Source organism: Girardinichthys multiradiatus, chromosome 5 (genome assembly GCF_021462225.1).
Source record: "Girardinichthys multiradiatus isolate DD_20200921_A chromosome 5, DD_fGirMul_XY1, whole genome shotgun sequence".
Lineage (NCBI taxonomy): Eukaryota > Metazoa > Chordata > Actinopteri > Cyprinodontiformes > Goodeidae > Girardinichthys > Girardinichthys multiradiatus.
In genome coordinates, this window is record NC_061798.1 from 3129339 (window position 1) to 3147562 (window position 18224).

Genomic DNA, 18224 nt, shown 5'->3' on the forward strand with positions numbered 1-18224 from the left:
GACAAAATGCAATCTTAAGCAAAAGTAGGTGCAAATAGCTATCATCCGCTGGACTTTATGGACATGTTTGTGTGTCCATGAATGTAGTGCAACCTGCTCTGTAAATCTAATGCAGAAAACGTGTCAAACAGTTGCAAAAAAAGCCTTAGGAATGTTTTAATTATTATTATAAAACAAAAGAGGGTTAGTTGCTTCTTATTTTCAAAGTGCTTTAAAATGTCTTAAATACTATGTACAATTTTGATTGCTCTGTGTCACAGCTGAGCCACAGCTGAGCAGAAGGAAGACTACCATGAAACATCATCTAAAGTCTAAATAAATCACATCTATGCTTATTCTTGCCGCTTTTCCTCTTCAGACTGGTTTTGTCTTAAGACTGCCAAACATCTGTCTTTTTCTCATCCCTCTCTCATTGCCAATCTTAGCAAAGAGAAGGATTAGGTGGGAAAAAGGGAAAGGTAGGAAAGGCAGAGAGAGAGAGATTATCCAAGTAGATTTCCACTTGTGAGGTCATTGAGAGTAGTCAGCTAACCCTGGAGAGGAAGAGATAAGGAAGAAATTTGGATAATCAGAAGTCAGAGGGGTCTAAAACGAAGGTGAATTAGACCATCTCAGCTAAAGGAGGAATAATAGAACAGGGAAAAATACAGTAAAAAATTCAAAATTCAATTATCAATTTTGTAAAAAGAGCTTACATTATTTTATATAGTGCTGCTACATGTTTCTTGATTATTTCGGTCCTATAATGTCAGCTTGGACAGACGGCCAGGAAATCTGAGGTAAGCTAAAGACTTAATTTAATTACAGCAATACAACAGAATCATATTTGAAAAATCTGCATCTTCAAAATAGCCACTCTCGCCAAATTTGACTATGTTTTAGTTGCTGAAACAGATGTAGCCCCCCATGTTGGATTGTAGTTCAGTCATGTGAGAACTGGCTGCACATATTGCAGAAAATGCATTTGTTTATTTATTTACATTCAATGAGAATCCAACCAGGCTTGGTGGTGATGGAACATATTAACAGTTAAGGTACAATTTGACCACTGAAATGTATTTCTCTTTGTAGTGGCAGATTGAAATATTTCAGTATTCCCCACAGCAAAACAACAAAATTCCATTTTACATTTGTAATTAAAGAAAGACAAATATGAATGGGAATTCATATGATCAATATCAGTAGTTATAGTGCTGTGTGCATTTGCCCCATTGGAGATATCTTCTTTTTGGGTTTTTTGCCACATCTAAATGTTTTCAGATCATCAAATAAATGTTATTATCAAATACTGTATAACCTGAGTAAATACATAATACATTTTTAAATGCTAACATCAAATTTTAAATGTAGAAACCTGTCCAAACTAAGCTGGCCCTATGTGAAAAATGTGTTGGTCCCATGCGATTAACCAATATTTCCCTGAACTCTACCCACAGGTCTGATTACTGTCAGGTCCTCTACAGTGATTAATCTCCCAATCTAAAAGAAAGAAACAGATCAGAAATAAAATTATTTACATTTTTATGGCTACAATGCCATCTCTAAGGCTTTGGGGAAACAAACTGAGGTCCATCATCCTCAACTGAAGAAAACATTGGTGAACCTTCTGGGGAATGGTGAGCCTACCAAAATTATCTCAGAAAGGCATTGACAGCTCATGCAGGAGTTCATTGAAAAGTCCAGAACAAAATCTAAATCACTGCAAGCCTCACGTGCCGCAGGTAAGGTCAGAGATCATGATGCAACAATAAGGAAGTGAAATATCAAAAATGGAATAAAACTATTTGGGAGGCATGTGTTCTGTTATATTTGTTGTAAAACTAATACAGCATTTAAGAAAAAGAACATCATACTGACAGTCTATCATGGAGGTGGTTGTGTGATGGTCTTTGGCTGGTTTCCTGCTTCAGGACCTGGATGTCTTGCCATAAAGGAAAATGTCCAGCTATCATGGGTTATGCAACAGGCAATGATCCAAAGCTGACCAGCAAGTCTGAAAACCCTTCAGTTTACCTGAATAAAAACAATTCTGCAAAGGAGAGTGGTCCAAAATTCCTCCACTTTGATGTAAAAGCCTCATCACCAGTTATAACAAGCACTTTTTCCTGCTGAGGGTGACAGAACCAGTTCTTCGGTTTAGTGAGTAATTACTTTTCCACATAAGGCCAGGTCAGTTTGGAAAGCCTTTTTTCCTTAGTAAATCATGCTTTGAAAACTTCTTTGTGTATTTACCTCGCTTATCCTGGTGTGACATCACTTTATTTGATGATCTGAAACACAACATATCTGTGAGGGGTGAAATACTTGTTCATGTCTGTGTGCTTCCTCCTCTATTTCATTTGATTACAAATCACCTATTAATGACTGGAATCATTCTCAACAAACAGGACACCATTTCTGCCCAGCTGAAACTGGTAATGGCCTGTATGGCTCCACATATGAGATTTATTATATGTATTATTATAAATATTTTGGTTTTGCGAGGCAGATTCCTAATCTGTTATTCTTATTTAGCTTTTGCTATCCTGAAAGGTCATAATATATATAAAGTCTTCCCAGATTTTTGGTTTAGAACAATTTCAACAGCTGCTGTTCTCAGACTCTCTCTAACAGACTGTTTCTCAGGTGGTTGACTTTTTATCTTCCAGAAAATTCAAAATTCAGCAGTTCAGCTCCAGGCCCAAAGTCTCATTTGGTTTGGTATGTCTGACTTTAAAGAAAGAACACTACATACTTTATGTAGAAAATAAAAATATTGGTACATCCATATAAAATATGAACACAAATGATTGTATTGGAAACGCAGAGGTTTGTGTCCTGCTCAATAAAAATATTTGGAAAGATGTCTTATTACTAAAGTCCAACATGTTTTTGAACTTATTTGTATTTACGCTAGACAGTACGGACTCTTTATTTTGGTTAGATTAGTAGACCTGGACAAGAATGTATACAAGCCTTCAAAAAATGTAGGTGTTTTCAAGTAAACATGGTTTTATGCAGAAAATTATTCTTTTGTGCAGTTCTCTTTTTTAAGAGAGACACACAAACATAACAAACTGCTATTAGCTTGGTAAGTATTACAGGAGATATAACAAAATGACCACATTTGTCTTCTTTCTGCCAGTCAGCTTTCTTTTAGCTGGCTAACTGGCAGTGGACAACAGCAGGTGAAGGAGAGGATGTGCTACTGTAATTTACACATTAATCAGCTGAAGAAACCTCCTCCAGAGGAACCATCAGTGATGGAAATGGGTCTACTTTATCCTTTCAAAATAAAGCTTACTGATATTTTTAAAATAAAAGTCTCAATATTCTTTAGTTACTGTTTGCATTTTAAGCCTATAATGAAATATAATGGGATTTTAGCATAGTTTTTATGGTTAGGATGCAATTTTACGCTTAGCCCGAACAATTGGTGAAACAAGAACACACCCAGAGGGATGGCTTTGCCTTTCATAATTTACCCCAAAAGCTTTCTAAGATTTCTCAGGGTTTGATATGTGCTGTGTATTAACAGACTGCTAAAGGAGATTAACACAAGCAGAGATATTTGTATACAGGTGACCTCTGACCCACACAAGATGGTATAACATACACAAGGACTTTCATAAAAGTCTGCATGACACTTGAATACCTATGTGTTGATATGCACAGAACTTACACACACAATTTACAGTTTTTTAAGCTCTGCAAGGTTCTACCCTCAAATCTAATGGACACTGAGACTACCTCAGCCACAGAACCTTTGGCTCTGGTTCGAGAAGCACACACCATGACATGGGGCCCGTCCAAATTTTTCTTAGAAGAAATTTCTAGTTTATTTATTAACTATACACTGACACTGGCATGCCTTTTGCACGTTATGCACAAGATAGTCTATGATATGTAGACTGGTCAAAACTGGACTGATTTATTCTCAATAAAATTACATTGTTTAAAAACCTTTTCTGCTCTATCAAATCTTCATTCCATACATGAATTTTAACTTTATAACCTTCGAAACTTTTATTTTCTTAAATTTCTTAAAGCAGAAATTGCCCTTTAGTCAAGCTACAATCTGTACGCCAACTTCAGCATTGTCCAGGGGAGAGATGTCATTCACACGGGCATGTTCTTCTAGAAAACAGTTTGATTATGAGTTATGATTATGAATACTTCTGGTATTCCAATTCAGACCACAAAATAGATGTTGTCATTTTCTTTGTGGTTAAAAAATATATTTAAAGTAATTTCACCTATTTAAAATGTTAATTGCTTAATATATCTCATGAGACTGGAACTTGGCACTAAACGATAACTAAAAAATGAATAGCAAATGTGTCTGATTGTCCCTTCCCACCCCTGAAAAATAATCCCATCAATAAAAAAAAAAAGATTCTATACAGTTTATACATGCATCCCTTACAATCTATGATGCAATATTTTGAGTCTTGCTATTAAAGAAGCCACGCCACTGCCTGAAAGCTGCGGTTCCAACATAGGTTACAGAGTTGAGGTATATTCTTTTGGTTCGCCAAATTCCGATTTCAATTCCACACTTAAAACATATTTTTTCCAGGTTTTGTTGTCTTGGCTGCGTGTTGATTGGTCACAGGTTTGCAGCCTTACCTCGCTTGTTTCCAAATCAGATTGTGGCATTCATCGTGAGTTTGATTAAACCAACACAGGTGATGGAGAGGAATGATTTCTAATATTTATCGTTGACTGGTCTTACTGCGGGAGTTATCAGATTTCAAATGCACCATTGTTGTGGTGCATTTGTGGTAGATGGCTGCTTTTACCAAAATTGCAAAGGCACAAAATGTCAAAGACGTGAAATGACTTGCATTTGCAGTGATATGAGCGGCTGCAGCAGCCTTTAAGGAAACCAAAGGTCAAGTTAGTTATTTTATGTGGGACACTTTAGATTCTAAGTCACAGACGTAGATTAAAACACATGATGTAAAATATTTAAGAATTAATGGCTGTAGCATGCAACATTGCAGCATTCACGAAATGTGTGTCAAGAATTTCCACTATGGTTCTGCTGAGTACCATATTAGATACTAAAATGTATTCATATATATAGATGGAGACTGGAAATCACCTAGTGGCTCTGTTCGGTATGCACCTGCAGACTAATGCTGCTGCTGCTGTCTTTGTTTGTGTCACTATGTCACAACATCTGTTCAATGATTCTATCTCACCTTTTAATTTCATGGTATTCATTACTCTATGATTACAATCTGAGGTGAATCAATGAGATAACAAGAGTGGATCAACATCAACCCACAAAATTACAATGGCTTCAAAATATCAAAGTATGATCTGAAGTTTTGGATTTTTCTATTGCAAATAGCCTCATAAAAGCTCTAGATCTTGTGTGTGTTAAGTGGAAATTCATGAGAACACATAATCTATCAAACTGGTCACCCATTAAAGAACAGACTGTAACACTCATTATCACCATCTAAGTCACAGATTACAGAACAAACACACTAACCTACAAATTTCTTAGTCTGTCACATTTGTGTAGAAAGAAAGATACAATATCTGTCCTCAGGTTGTCTCATGTAATGTGCACTGAACATTGTTGTTTGGTTTCTTCCAGTTATATTATATTATATTAGCATATGTATCAGCATTGTAATATTTTTCTTTCAAAATATAGAGACATAGAGAGTAATTAAATGTGAAAAGTACATGCAATCCCAGCATGGCTTGCCAGTTATCTGTCAAGAAAGTGCATGGTATAAAACTCCAAAGAAAACGTTGCTGCTAACTCCCCTTATCAGCAGTTTAGGTTCACACTACCTGTCTGTTTGCAGCGTTCCAGCTGCTGTCAGAACAATGAGCACAGTGAGCGCAATGTTTGTGACATAGAAGCTCAGGGAAAGATGACTTCAGGCAAAAGGTCATGCAATGACAACAGGTCAGTCAGAGCAGCAAGGTCAGTTAAATTCAAGTAAGGGCTGCTGCAGTAAATAGGGGGAGGTTCTTAGGTGTGGGTGCAGTTTGGATCAACTGTTATTGGTTGAACTTAGAAGAATATTTAAATGGTATGTTCTGGGGGGTTGGGACTCTAGATGTTATAGTTTCAAAATGATTGTTGTTGCTATTGTTTTTACTAATATTATTACTGCTCCTGTTGATAATGTAGAGTGCTTTGGGGTCTCTGGGGACTTGATAAAGCGCTATACAAGTGCAGACTCTGACTGAATGGGAAGCCCTGAGTAGAGACACTGGGCTTACACCTTCTCCATAGTTGTATAACTACAGCGGTCCCCAAACATCGACACACCAACCAAATACAATCTTACAGACTGGTTGCAGTTGGTGTGCTGAACTGGTTCCTGTGACTACTGTTTGTTGGCAGTCTAGTTGCTTATCACCTCACTAGGTGATGGCAGTGGAGTCAGAGTGTGCAGTGTAGTCTTATGTAGCTCAGTGGCTAATGGTTAAGGCAGCAGGTGTGCTGCAGTTTACTGGAAACAGGGAGGAGAGTAATTAAATCTGACCATTATGGCTTCTTCGAACCCCACCCAAAATAGTCTTTCACAAACTCCTCCCACACCCAATAAACTTCCACTTAGGCACTGCAGGGAACCCTTCTTGTTAAACTTGGAAATATCTTAACAATATCAACACAAATAAAAGACATTAAGAGGCACTTTGAATATAGAGGGAACAAGGGCCCGACGCTCTGGTATCTATAGTCACTCTGTTTGCATGTGCCAGGACTGCGGACAGAGTTCACAGAGTGGTTTCTGCTTGCTAACAGCAGATGTTGTGATATGGACACATCACTCTGCATCCCAGTCATGGGTTTTGATTTGTATTGCCTACCAAGAGAGTTCAGCTTTGCTATATTTGCAGTTGGGTAAACAGGGCTGTGGCAAAATGTGTGCCCCTTACAGAATAGTTCTGCTGTTGCTTTTTTGTCGTACTGAAATGTTTCAGACCTTGAAACAATTTGTACTATTGGATAAAGATAACCTGAGTAAATACAAATGATGATTCCATTCATTAAGGGAAGAAAGCTATCCAAACCAACCTGGCACTCTGGGAAAAGGTAATTGTCCATCTAGTTAAATAATGAATGAACTGTGATTAAACTACTTTCATTAGAAAGCTGGGCTTAATTTCACAAGCAAAACCCAGGCCTCAGTATGACCTGACCTGTAGATGTAGTAAATTATTTATATGGTTGCAAACACTTTCTACTTACGCCTCTCTGCCTGCTCAGACGCATTTCTCCTAAGCTCCCTGCTTGCTTGTATTCTTTTACTCCTTGGACTAAAACTACTTCTTACCAGCGACGATTATTATTATTTTTATTTTTTTCTAAAGGATTTTGATGTTTTTATAATCAAACTTGAAAGAAGGACAAGTTGACACCAGCTAATTAGCACAAAATGCCTCCTTCCACCACGGAAGACTCCAACAAACCTTTACAGAAATTGGCTGTTTTGGAGATGAAATGCATCGACTAGAAGTGAATGTCGAGGTGAATATGGGGTACAGCGAGGATTCAACTCTGCCTGTGATCCCAAACAGTGACAGCCAGCTCAACGACTCAGCCGGCAATCAGAACACTGAGAATAAACCTACCGACAGACACCCTGGCATGTTTTAGGCGCATGCCCAAAAAATCAAGGTGGACGACTCACTGGAAGATGAATGTCCAGAATTACAGAGAAATGCCCCCGTTTCCCCTGGGAAAAGGAGACTTCGACAGCGAGATGCTGTCACAACAACTGATAGGAGTGAGACAGCTGGAAATAATGGAATTCCACTCCAAAACAGATTTGCCCAAGGACAGAATGAAAACCAGGAAAATGATCCATCTTCTGGGAACAATAAAAGGTTTGAGAGCAGCCTTCACTCTAAACAGTCTTCTCCTAAGCTGCCAGAGAAAAAGCGCCCCACTTGACCAAGAACCCTAATAGTGGGCAACACAGCTGTGGATGTGATTAAAAACTTCTGCAACAAGAAAAACACTGAAGTTATGATTGGTACCAGTAACGTGGTGTCTGATATCTCAGAGAATATTCTCGCAATCACAGAAAAGCGCCCGTCTCTAGAAAACCTTATCATACACTGTGGAGCCATGGATGATGTGGCTAAGAAAAAATCAGAAGGATTGAAGGAGGATTTCACTCGTCTTCTGAATATTGTTGGAGGTCTCAATATGAAGGTGTTTCTCAGCGGACCCTTTGCACCGATTTTCTGTGGAGATGAGATTTTTTCCAGACTTCTGATGATTAATAAGTGGTTGAAAAAAACATGTGCCACCACACCTGTGAACTTCATCGACAACTTCAATATTTTCTGGGAAAAAAGACACCTCTTCAAGCAAGATGGTCTCTGTTTGAACAAGCCAGGAGCTAGACTTCTCACATCTAATCTCTTCTATTCAGTAAATAATCCGCCAGCAGCTTCAACCTTCAGCAGAGAACATGGAGTATCAACAACAATGATAACGCTGCCTCCAACAGCTCCAGCAGAGACAACCGGCCAGTTTGCTGAGAAAGAGAGGTCATCACAAAATGTCTCCCCGTTGAGAAGTGGAACCCCCCCCCCCCCCCCCCCCCCCCCCCCCAAAACCCAGACCGACCCCCCTCCATTAAACCCCCCTCACCCCAGACCCCGACCCAGACTGCACAAAACTCTCCCATCTCCCCACTGAGCCCGCTTTTTGCTTTATTGGATTCTGACAACATGAAAGGAGCTCTTAAGATTGGGACCCAAATGGCTCTGACATCTTCTCCATTCAACACCCCCCGTGGCCGAAGCCCTGCTACTAAACCAACATCTTCCAAATGCCGCAGAGCCCCACCACCTCCTAATCTACGTCCTCCTAATCAGGACCTTCAAATCACTTCTCTGGGATACAGTCTGGGCCCCAATGGTAACTCTATCAGAAATGAGCATGTCCAGGAAAAACTTGGGCCCCTAATAGGAGATAGTTGTAAAATCTCTGTGCTTATACGTGACAGAAAGAACAAAGCCAAAAGGATAAGAGACAGTAATAAGCAATCAAAAAAAGCCATAAAGTGTCAGGTACAAGTTAATACCAGCAACTAAGTCATATAAACTGGCTTTATTGAACAGGAAATTGTCAAGAAAATCATTTTAATCAATGACTTCATTACTGACCACGATCTTGATATGTTTTTAACAGAAACATGGTTACATGAATTTAATGAAGCTCCCATTCTGATAGAGGCGACGCCTCCGAACTACAATTTTCTTTGTGAGAGCAGACAGCAAAGAAAAGGTGCAGGGGTGGCCACTTTGTTTAAAGATTTATTAGAGTTTAAAAAAGTATTTCCGGGCAAATTTTACTCTTTTGAATATTTGGCACTCCAGGTAAAGAGCCCAGTCCAAACCATTTTCTTGAATATTTGAAGGCCTCCTAAGTCCAAAACAAACTTTTCAGTGATTTTAATGAGCTTTTATCTGTGATATGTGTTGATTATGACTGTTTAATTATTGTGGGAGACTTCAACATTCACATGGACAATCCTGAAGACAGAAGTGCAATAGATCTATGTGACACTCTTAGAAATGTTGGTTTGACTCAACATGTTAAACAGCAAACGCACAAACAGCGACATATTTTGGACTTGATCATCACTAAGGGTCTAAACATTTCCAAGGTGTCTGTAACTGATGTTGCCCTATCTGACCACTTTTATTTTATTTTTGAAAGCTTAATCTACAATGCCTCAGTTTGCCAAAGAGACATTATAAGAAAACGCATCTTTAAGGACGGTGCTGCTGAAACCTTTAACCAGATTTACTCTTCTACCTCCACTTTGCCCTGTAACACTGTAGATGAGCTGGTAGATAACTTTTATTCTAAAATCTCCGACATCACTGATTCAGTTGCTCCAATTAAAGTGAAAGTCGTTTCTGGGAAGAAAATGTCTCCATGGAGCAGTGCTCCACCAGTCAGAAGTGGAAGAAAAGGAGTGCTAAAGACTGGATTCCAGGTTTACTATATTATCTATAAAGAGAGACTATACAGATATAACTTACAACTGAAAAATGCAAGGGAATCTTTCTTTTCTGAGATCATCAACAAAAACATTAACAATGCTCGTGCATTATTTGCCACGGTCGACAGGTTAACAAACCCTCCTGTAACTGTAGCATCTGAACTCCACTCTACCACGGCCTGCAATGAATTTGCTAATTTCTTCACTGAAAAAACCCAAAAGATCAGAGGGGCAGTCAGCATATCCACATCAACTCTAGTACCAAAGTTGTCTCCAACTAGAACTGATTTTGACAAAATTTCCCAATTTCACCAAATAAACTACAAAAACTTCAATGTCTTCCAGTCAGGCTTCCTGCTCACCACAGTACAGAGACTGCTCTTGTCAAGGTGTTCAGTGACATCCGTACAAATGCAGACTGTGGAAGAACCACAGTGCTGGTATTATTGGACCTTAGGGCAGCATTCGACACTGTTGATCACTCCATTTTATTAGAGTGCCTGGAAAACTTGGTCGGCCATTCTGGTACAGCACTCAATTGGTTTAAATCCTACTTGAAGGACAGGGACTTTTTTGTATCAGTAGGTAACTTTACATCGGAGACCACAAAAATCACATGTGGCATTCCCCAAGGGTCCATCTTAGGGTCCCTCCTATTCAATATCTACATGCTCCCCCTAACTCAGATTTTAATAAACAACAACGTAAGTTATCATCACTATGCAGACGACACACAGCTATACGTTACGATGTCACCAGGTGACTACGAACCCATTCAAGCCCTGGGTAAATGCTTAGAAGAAATCAATGCATGGATGGGCTAAAATTTTCTTCAGCTGAATCAAAACAAAAATGAGCTAATAATCTTTGGACCAAAGGAAGTGTTTAAAAGTTAGCACACAGCTTCAGTTATTACAGCTAGAAACCACCAGTCAGGCTTGAAACCTGGGTGTAGTGATGGACTCAGACCTGAACCTTCAGAGGCACATAAAGATTAAAAGACTAATGTCTCAGCAGGACCTTGAAAAACTAATTCATGCGTTCATCTTTAGAAGAATTGATTACTGCAACGGTGTCTTCACAGGTCTGCCTAAAAAAGTCAATCAGACAGCTGCAGTTGATCCAGAATGCTGCTGCCCGCGTCCTCACTAGAAATAAGAAAGTGGAGCACATCACCCCGGTTCTAAAGTCCCTACACTGGCTCCCTGTAGCTCAGAGAATAGACTTTAAAATACTTATGTTAGTCTATAAATCACTGAATGGCTTAGCACCAAAATACATTACAGACTTGTTGTCAGTGTATCAACCACCCAGACCTCTCAGGTCTTCTGGCTCAAATCTACTCTGCATAGCCAGAACCAGAACCAAACATGGAGAAGCAGCTTTTAGTTCTTATGCTCCACTAGTCTGGAATAAACTCCCAGAAAACTGTAAAAGCGCTGAAACCCTAAGTTGCTTTAAATCAAGATAAAAACGTATTTGTTTAGAGTGGCCTTTGACTGGGCCATCTAAACATTCTTAGTTTTCAGTCCAATTTTCCTTTCGTTTTCTTATCCATCATTCTATTCTCTTTATTTTTTTTAATTACCTCTGTTGTTTAATTTTCTGTATCATTGTAATGTTTTTCCTCATGTACAGCGCATTGAGTGCCTTGTTGCTGAAAAGCGCTATATAAATAAACGTGACTTGACTTAACTGGTAGACTAGTCCAAATCATCAGTAAACCATAGTGGGATTCAACCAGGAAATCACAAAACAACCCAGAACAACATCTAAAGTACTGCAGACTCCACTTTTCTCAGTTTTGGTCAAACTGTTCAAGATTTAACAATACGAACAATAAAAAAAAAACAATATGAAAGAGAGGCTTGGCAATATGGCCTCCATCGGAGAGTTCCAAGGCCAGAACAACTGCTGGCCAAAAATAACATTATGGCCCGTCTCACATTTGCAAAAAAAAAAGAGAGTTTTGGAAAATATTCTGTAGACTGATGAGACAAAAGGGGGACCCTTTGGAATATTTGTGTTGTGTTACATCTGACCTAATAGTAATGGTTTGCTTCCTCAAAACCTGGACCTTTTAAATTTTGCACTCCTGCAGGAGAATGACCAGTCATTAGTACAGGACCTTTAAAAATAACTGGAAACAACTGGTCAGCAATTATAAGAATGGTTTCATTGCTGTAATGCCAATAAGAATTTCCGATTGATTATTGAGATTGTTACAAATATATTTTTGCATGCTACTTTTAAATAATACGTAGAACAGATTAGAAAATGTAAACTCTAAATCTGCCACTGTTAGGGATAATATTACACTAAACTGTGAATGTACTTAATGAAAAAAAAACAATAGATGTATAAAATGGTTGGGTTCAGCATTATCCAGCCTTATTATAATACAGTGTAATTGATACAGAGAACTGAAAAGGAGCACAACACTGATGGTTGGACTAATCAAACACAAAAGCATGGTCAAGTTGGACTACTAGGCAATATTTGTCTAGTAGATCATTTAGGTAGTTATTATTTAGATTAATCTCATGCCACATTTGTCCAATAATTGATCATTTAAACAATTACTATTCCTTTGAAAAGCTTCTTTTTTTAACAAAAAACATTTTCATTTTTTTGCATTCCATAAAAGAAAATGTAAACAAAGTTCTGCACTTTAAAGTATGTTTAATATGTATGAAATGCCAGCTCTATCTGTTCAAATGTTGAGCTGAATACGCCTCATTTTATTCTCATGCATAATACAAAAGTAATATGCATTGCCATCATGATAAAAAAAAATACTGAGCTATTTCTTTTTTGGCTACATCACTAAGCAATTTGTGTTTAGATCAGGTCATAAAATTGAAATCCACTTCCCAGTCTTAAATTAGCAATAGGAGACATCTTGATACCAGACAAAGGCTGCTTTGGAAGCAATGCTTATATTCATACTATAAAAAAAGTTCAATTTAGAGAGAATCCTGGATAAATGTAAATGAATCCGATTGTGAAACTGTGCAGTTCCTGAAAAGCTATTTAACATTATAAATATGATGTTATGAGCATAATAAAGTATATTTTCCTGTTATAAAGAGAGTAAATTCTAAACAGTTCAGATAGACTAACTATGTAGGTCACTTTAGCTCTCCTGGATCTCTGAATCGTTCAGCAGACCCCTGCCATTTAGTTACTATCCAGCCCTATGTAGATCAGCAGCTAATAAATGAATATCATGCAATTCATTGGCTTTTGACACTATAGACTTTCTGGAGCAAAAGTGTTTTCACTCACTGCTTGTTATTGTAATAGCATTGTGTCCCCTCTTTGTACTCTTCTACTCCTCCTGCAATAATGAAGCTAGGCCTGTATAGTAGTACTGTATATAACAGCCTGTTATGGTGCAGAGACCTGTTACCCTTTAAATAATTTAGTTTTATCTATATTCTGCAAAGATTTAATAGGGATTAATAATATGTTATTCATTAACAATCAAGATGACCTTACTCATGTTAGGTCATTTTAATATCCACTTTCTAGAGAAAATGTTAATGTTATCATTATCCAAAAAAAAACTTTTTTCTCTCATTCACATACGATTCAGATTATGTAAGGGCAATAGTGGGTTTAGTATCTTACCCAGGGACACATTTAAGTTGACAGGTTATGGGGTTTGAACCCCTGATCCCTGTCCACTGCCCCCACTTAACCACAGCAGGCCTGTGCAATCAAAATATCACATTTTCACAATTAAGATGGCAGAAAATAAAGATACTTGGGACATTTATTCACATATTCTTTTAAAGACTACGCTGTAACAGCATTGCTACCTGAAAGCATGTAACACACATGGGTGCAAGCATGTGTGCAACAGCAAACCCTTTTCTCCCGACAACGGTGTCACCGGAATCACTTGTATTACATAAGCCAGGTGTGGAATGGTTATATAAAATACAGCGGGAGTGGGAAGGAAGTGGAGCGAGCTCAGAGATGGCAGCATAGAGCAACAGGCTCCTGATTGTGAATTTAAAAAACAGCCTGTTACAACTCGAATCCACTCAGTGAGACAGAGATGTAATTGCAAATGTAACGGGACAAGGATTATGCCCAAAAAAAGTAAAAAAAAACTCCACGCAAAGGAAGAAATACAACATGGAAGAAGATTTAGATAGCAATGACATGCTAGCAGACATGCTAGCGGAGACACAGTCATGCTAGCCAAGATGCTAACATGGGAATTATCCTGAAGGAGCTGCGGGAATTCAGAAAAGACTCCTGCCAGAAGCTGAATAATATACAAGGAGACATGAACAAGATAACTGACAGAGTGGAGGTGGAGGAGCCCATAGACACGGTAGAGACTCGAATCCAGTCGGCGGAGGAGGTCGTAGCTGAGTTGATGAGGCTCCAGATGGAAACGGAAACTAAACTGAAGGATCTGGAGGGAAAATCTTGTCGGGACAATGTAAGAATATATGGAGTAAAAGAGGGAGCTGAAGAGGAGGAATTGTTGTCGAAAGGACTGGAGCTCTCTGGCTCCATGGCTATACACATCGAGAGGGCGCACCGGTTGCTGATCGCAAAACCCCACCCAAAGCTCCACCAAGATGCATAGTTGTCAAATTCACAAGTTTTAAAATGAAAGAAGAAATACTCAAGAAAACCTGGCAAAGAAAAGGGTTTGATTTCCAAGGGAAGATAATACAAATAGATCATGACTATGCTCCGGAGCTGCTGAGGAAGAGGAGAGATTACGCAGAAGCAAAAGCATCGCTAAAGGGGAAAAACATATGATTTCAGACCCCATTTCGAGCCAGACTGTGGATATTCTACAAGGAAGGCACGGTGACCTACAACTCGTCTTAAGCAGCAACAGCGGATATGGCAGAGAGAGGTATCCGGGATGCAAGATGAGCACTAAATATAAAATGAAGAAATGGTCCGGCATTTTTCGACTCCAGCTAGATTGGACGATGTCTAGAAGAATACACGAGTATTATCTTCTAGGCAGTGTGGGTGGTATTAGTTATAGCAGGAAGAGCATAGTGTGGGCATAGGAAATGACGTTTAAAAAGTCAGGACAACTGGGACGTTATGGACCTGTTCAACAGCGTAAATGCTGGACATGGCTTTCCCTCTATTCTCACAGGCCAACTGAGGTCTGAAGTCAGGAAAGAAGCTTTACCACTTGAAGCTAATATAGCTTTTGTTATGATGTTCTTAGTTTTGGTGTAGTTCATGTTTGTGCTACTGTCATTGATAGCACGAGGGGAGAAATACTTTTTTGAGGTTGTTTTTTGCATGCAGGGGTCAAGTTTTCAAAGGACATTAGATGCAAAATACCAAGTCAATTAAAGTAAGTACATATAATGTAAATGGCCCAAGAAATTCAAGTTAAAGGAGCAAGATTATGGCAAAATTGAAGCAAGAAGAAATAGATGTGGCTCTACACCAAGAGACACGCTTATCAGATCCGTAACATGAAGAGACATGGCTCAAGGAGAGGGGTTGTAATATTGTAATATTAATCTCAAGAAAACGGAATTTTCGATTGTTATAAACAGTACAGACCAAAGGTTTGGACACACCTTCTCATTCAAAGAGTTGTCTTTATTTTCATGACTATAAATATTGTAGCTTCACACTGAAGGCGTCAAAACTATGAATTAACACATGTGGAATTATATACTGAACAAAAAAGTGTGAAACAACTGAAAATATGTCTTATATTCTTGGTTCTTCAAAGTAGGCACTTTTTGCTTTGATTACTGCTCCGCACACTCTTGGCATTCTGTTGATGAGCTTCAAGAGGTAGTCACCTGAAATGGTTTTCCAACAGTCTTGAAGGAGTTCCCAGAGATGCTTAGCACTTGTTGGCCCTTTTGCCTTCACTTCGCGGTCCAGCTCACCCCAAACCATCTCGATTGGGTTCAGGTCCGGTGACTGTGGAGGCCATGTCATCTGCCGCAGCACCCCATCACTCTCCTTCTTGGTCAAATAGCCCTTACATAGCCTGGAGGTGTGTTTTGGGTCACTGTCCTGTTGAAAAATAAATGATGGTCCAACTAATCGAAAATTCCGTTTTCTTGAGATTAATATTACAACCCCTCTCCTTGAGCCATGTCTATATGAAGAATAATATAGGCCAAATCCCCATCTTTTAAGTTTTTCATGTTACAGATCTGATAAGCGTGTCTCTTGGAGTAGAGCCACATCTATTTCTTCTCGCTTCAATTTTGCCATAATCTTGCTCCTTTAAATTGAATTTCTTGGGCCATTTTCATTATATGTCAGTCATTTTCTACCGCTTATTCCATAGTGGGTCATGGGGGAGCTGGTGCCTATCTCCAGCAGTCTATGGGCGAGAGGCAGGGTACACCCTGGACAAGTCACCAGTCCATCACAGGGCAACACACAAACAACCATGCACACACCTAAGGGCAATTCAGAGTGACCAATTAACCTAACAGGCATGTCTTTGGACTGTGGGAGGAAGCCAGAGTACCCAGTGAGAACCCACGCATGCACGGGGAGGAGAGAACATGCAAACTCCATGCAGAAAGACCCCCGGTCAGGAATCGAACCCAGGACCTTCTTGCTGCAAGGCAACAGTGCTACCAACTGTGCCACTGTGCAGCGCTACATTATATGTACTTACTTACTTTAATTGACTTGGCATTTTGCATCTAATGTCCTTTGAAAACTTGACCCCTGCATGCAAAAAACAACCTCAAAAAAGTATTTCTCCCCTCGTGCTATCACTAACAGTAGCACAAACATGAACTACACCAAAACTAAGAACATTATAACAAAAGCTATATTAGCTTCCAGTGGTAAAGCTTCTTTCCTGACTTCAGACCTCAGTTGGCTTGTGAGAATAGAGGGAAAGCCATGTCCAGCATTTACGCTGTTGAACAGGTCCATAACGCCCCAGTTGTCCTGACTTTTTAAATGTCATTTTCTATGCCCACACTATGCTCTTCCTGCTATAACTAATACCACCCACACTGCCTAGAAGATAATACTCGTGTACTCTTCTAGAATTCGTCCAATCTAGCTGGAGTCAAAAAATGCCGGACCATTTCTTCATTTTATATTTAGTGCTCATCTTGCATCCCGGATACCTCTCTCTGCCATATCCGCTGTTGCTGCTTAAGACGAGTTGTAGGTCACCGTGCCTTCCTTGTAGAATATCCACAGTCTGGCTCGAAATGGGGTCTGAAATCGTATGTTTTTCCCCTTTAGCGATGCTTTTGCTTTTGCGTAATCTCTCCACATGTGTTAATTCATAGTTTTGATGCCTTCAGTGTGAAGCTACAATATTCATAGTCATGAAAATAAAGAAAACTCTTTAAATGAGAAGGTGTGTCCAAACTTTTGGTCTCTACTGTATATTGACTCTTCCCAGAGGAACTGTAAGCAGGAAAGGACTCGTATCCTGGAACCAAATAACATCAGAAAACAGCAATATGATGTAAACCTTAGTTTAAACTTTATTTGATCTGAATGACTTTTGTTTGTTCTTCAGATAATCATTGTGTAAACTGCCCCCTGTTCAGCCTTGTTGTGCAGTGTTTTCTTTGTTGATACTGTATTTTGTAGTTCCACTAAAAATTGGGGAAAAAAAAGAAAACCCAATAAAACACAAAAAAATAAAAATAAAAAACATAGTGGGAGTGAATATAAGCGTCTGAAACTAATAGTTACTCCATATTTTACATTCAAGAGTTTAGGAGTACTACAGTAATGTAGCTGTCAATTGTCATTCAGATGACAGTCTGTCACACCTTTAACCAATCAGTATATCAACAGTTAGGTTGCCAACAACCTGTTATTTTGTCCTAAAAAGTCCTGTACAGTACATTCAGCGGATGGAAGGCAAATGGAAATTCTGATGTACCATTTGTTGTACATTCGGCTCAGACACTGAGAAAAAACAAATCTAGCCACCACTGGAGTTAATTCTCTTGGGTAAACATACAGAAGGAGAGTTTGAGCTCTTATTGGTTTAACTGAAAGTTATCTGTGGAGATGTCTGTGTAGACATGTTGTACTGACAAATGACACAGAAAAAGAAAAAGCCATGATAAACAATGCATTTTTTTTACTTTGAAACTTTATTCTAACAAACAGCAGTTTCTGTTGCCTCAATATGTCTGCTTACTCCATCTTCTTTTTCTGTGTTGCTAGTAAGAGACCACAGAACAATTTGACATATTCTCGTAAAAAGGAAAACAAATCTGTTTT

General features: G+C 38.8%; 1 protein-coding gene across 1 annotated transcript in view; it reads left to right on the top strand.

Annotated features, from left to right (window-relative positions):
- LOC124868280 (teneurin-3-like) overlaps nucleotides 1–18224 on the top strand; it is a 474572-nt gene that overhangs the window by 114213 nt on the left and 342135 nt on the right. The window lies entirely within an intron of this gene.